Genomic DNA, 3,872 nt, shown 5'->3' with positions numbered 1-3,872 from the left:
TTGTTGGTCATTTTCCAAGATCTTAAGCTGCAAGGTTATGTTAATTCTGTGGGCTCTCCATTCCTTCCTGAGGCATGCTTTGTAAGCTATAAACTTTCCTCTTAACACAGCATTTGCCAAGTCCCATAAGTTCTGGTAATTCATGTCTTCATTCTCATTTGTTTACAGAAATCTTTCAATTTATTCTTTGATTTCCTTTCTAAGCCACTGGTTGTTCAGTAGTGAGCTGTTTAATTTCAAGGTGTTTGATTTGATTTTCTGTTTGTGAGTTTCATTCACTTCTATTTTGAAATGCATCATGGTCTGAAAGGATTGTTGATACAATTTCTATCTTCTTAGTTTAATGGAGGTATGTTTTTTTGCCCAGTATGTGGTTTTATCTTGGAGAATGTCCCATGCACTTGAGAAGAATGTGTATTCAGATTTTTGGGGATGAAGTGTCCTATATATATCTACTAAACCCCTTCCATTTTTACCCTCAGATAAACTATTACCTTGCTGAGCTTGAATCTGGTTGCTTTATTGAGAGGTGATAAAGCAGTATTGAAATACTGTGTTGTTATCAATGTCTTTCTTCAGGTCTATGAGCAGTTGTTTTAAGTATTTTGATGGTCCCTCATGAGTTGCATATACATTTAGGAGTGTGAATTCTTCCTGATTTACAGATCCCTTGATCACTAAGAAATGATGTTCACTGTCTCTTGTGACCTTCTCTAGTCTGAAATCAATTGGTTTGATACCAGTATGGAAACTCCAGCATTTAAGAGGCAGTTGTTTGCCTGTAGAATTTTTTCCACCCTTTAACTTTGAGTCTTGGTTACTCTAACTATTCAGATATGTTACTTGCAGGCAGCAGAATGTTGGGTTCAGTTTTCTGATCCATCCTGTCTTTTAATGGTTCACTTAGCCCATTGACATTGAGAGATATTATTGTTACCGGGTTTTGTCCCATCTTTCTGCTCAAGTTTAGTGTATTCGAGGGGCTTGTTTTGTCTTAAAGTAGCCTGTTTTGTTTTCCTTGTTACCATGGTTTTTGTTTGTTTGTGTGTTTGTTTTTTTAGCTTTTTGGGTCACACCCAGCGATGCACAGGGGTTACTCCTGGCTCATGCACTCAGGAATTACTCCTGGCAATGCTCAGGGGACCATATGGAATGCTGGGTATTGAACCTGGGTCGACCGCGTGCAAAGCAAACTCCCTACCCGCTGTGCTATCGCTCCAGCTCCCGTTACCATGTTTTTGAGTCTCGGAATTCCTGAGTTGTTGTTTACCTGTGAAGCTGTGTGTTGTTCCTTCCAATATGAATGAGAACCTAGCTGGATAAAGTATTCTTGAGGAGGCATTTATATCATTGAGTTTTTTCACTATAGCCTACAACTGTCTTTAGGCTCTGAGGGTTTTGTCAGATAAGTCTGCTGTAAATCTTTTTTTTTAAATTTTTTAATTTATATTTTTTATAATTTTATTTATTGAATCACCGTGAGAGCACTTACAAAGCTTTTGGGTTTAAGTCTCGGTCATACAATGAAACACCCATACCTTTACCAGTGTCCAGTCTCCACCACCAAAAACCCCAGTATACTCCCATCCCACACCCTCCCCCTACCTGTGGGGCAGATGATTTCCACATTACTCTCTCTCTTCTTTGATCACATTCAATATTTTGACACCAGACCCACCATTATTATTTGAGATTTTACCCCAACACTCAGATCTGCTGAAAAGGCAACAGTAGACAATTTGTTTTCTATTGCTGGTTATGAATAACATATGATGTCGCATGGCTGCAGTAGTGGCCACGAGATTTTGAAATTCCAAAATTTTAACACTTAAATCTGGAGGGATTTCTGCCAAAACCTGCTGTGTTCCAAGGTTTGCTCCTGAGTCTCTGGGATCATGGCCATTAAGCAGCTTGATCAGGACCCAGAAAGGCCGTTCGTGAGCAATGACTTGGGGGTCTCATTGGGTCGGGAGGACAGGACCGGCTCCACCCCCATCCCATGAGGCCCTGCTGTCTCATGACTGCGGGCCCAAATCTGACTGTCCAATGGCCTCTAAAGGATGACAGCCACAGAGCCGCCAGGGGGAAGCAGGTGGAGGGACAACACCCTTTCCCTTCTGGGGTGGCCTGGTGACAGTAACCTGCTGTGGGGTCTGGACGCATTTCTGCCAAAAGCCGCTGGGTTCCAAGATTTGTTTCTGAGTCTCTGGAATCATGGCCGTTAAGCATCTTGATCAGGAGCCAGAGACGCCGTTCATGGACGATGACTTGGGGTCTCGTTGGGACGGGGAGGACAGGAACAGCTCCACCCTCATCCCATGAGGCCCAACAAGTTTCATCACTGTGGGCCCAAGCCTGACTGTCCAATGGCCTCTGGAGGATGATGGCCACTGAGCCACCAAGGGGGAGCAGGCAGAGTGACAACACCCTTTCCCCCCTGGGGTGGCCCAGCAACAGTAACCTACCGTGGGGTTCGACGCATTTCTGCCAAAAGCCATTGGGTTTCAAGATTTGTTTCTGAGTCTCTGAGATCATGGCCGTTAAGCAGCTTGATCAGGAGCCAGAGAGGCCGTTTGTGAGCGATGACTTGGGGTCTTGTTGGGGTGGAGAGGACAGGACTGGCTCCACCTCTATCCCTGCATGTGAGGCCCTGCATGTCTTGTCACTGCGGGCCCAAACCTGACTGTCCAGTGGCCTCTGGAGGATGGCGGTCACTGGGCCCCAGGGGGAACAGGCCAAGGCACGAAACCTATTCCCACCTGGCTTGGCTCAGCACTGGTAACCTACTGCAGGGACCGGATGCATTTCTGCCAAAAGCTGCTGGGTTTCGAGATTTGTTTCTGAGTCTCTGGGATCATGGCCATTAAGCAGTTCAATCAGGAACCAGAGAGGCCATGCCTCCAATTATATAGCTGAGCTGGAGGTGGTTTGTGGGTGTGTCTCCCACATACCTAACTTTTGACCATTTACTTTCTTGGTAAACTTTGCCCCAAGTTTTTGGGGTCTGGCCAAAGGCACAGCAGCAATTTTGGGGTATCTGGAAGTCTGAAGGCGCCATCAGGCTGCTGATGCACTCAGCTCACAGGTACAGATTGACCTGCTGGTGGCACCATACCCCTGGTGCTGTAAATCTTAAGGATACTCCTTTATAAACAATTTCTTTCTTTGATTTTGCAATTTTCAGAATTTTGTCTCTCTGTTTTTGGTGCTCTACACTATCAGAGAAACTTCTCTAGTAACATACTATAGAAATGATCCCTGAAAGCACAGTGGTAGGGCGTTTGCCTTGCACGCAGCCAACATGGCCAACCCGAGTTCGATTCCTCCACCCCTCTCGGAGAGCCCAGCAAGCTACCGAGAGTATCTCGCCCGCACGGCAGAGCCTGGCAAGCTACCCGTGATGTATTCAATATGCCAAACACAGTAACAACAAAAGTCTCCAATGGAGACGTTACTGGGCCTGCTCGAGCAAATCAATGAACAACGGGAGGACAGTGACAGTGACAGTGACAGTTTTTGGTAATTCTGATAAGAATGTGTCTTGGAGTATTTTTATTTGGATTTCTTTTAACTGGTACCCTTCAGGTTTCCTAGATCTATGTGCTTGTGCTCTTCAGCTCTGGGAACCCCTATATTCTTTTGAAAATCAAACTATTATGGGGCCAGACAGTAGAAAGTGCAGTAAAAGGTGTTTGTCTTTCCTAGGTAGCTGCAGTACTACCCCAGTTGCATCCACAGTACTATAAATTGTCCTCAGAGCACTGCTGGGGTCACTTCTAAGCCAGTGAGCACCGGTAGGTGTGGTCCACTGATACCCCCAAGAAAGAATGATAAGATATTTGTTCCCTTTCAGTGGTGCAGATGGACCTACA

At 45.3% G+C, this 3,872-nt stretch overlaps 1 pseudogene; it reads right to left on the bottom strand.

Annotated features, from left to right (window-relative positions):
- Positions 1-3,180: 3,180 nt before the first annotated feature.
- Positions 3,181-3,274, bottom strand: LOC130015834 (uncharacterized; annotated as a pseudogene).
- Between the last annotated feature and the right edge of the window lie 598 nt (positions 3,275-3,872).

This window comes from Sorex fumeus, unplaced genomic scaffold (assembly GCF_029834395.1).
Source record: "Sorex fumeus unplaced genomic scaffold, SorFum_2.1 ptg000131l, whole genome shotgun sequence".
NCBI lineage: Eukaryota > Metazoa > Chordata > Mammalia > Eulipotyphla > Soricidae > Sorex > Sorex fumeus.
The sequence above is the reverse complement of the archived record's forward strand: the minus strand, read 5'-3'. Positions and strand labels throughout refer to the sequence as shown.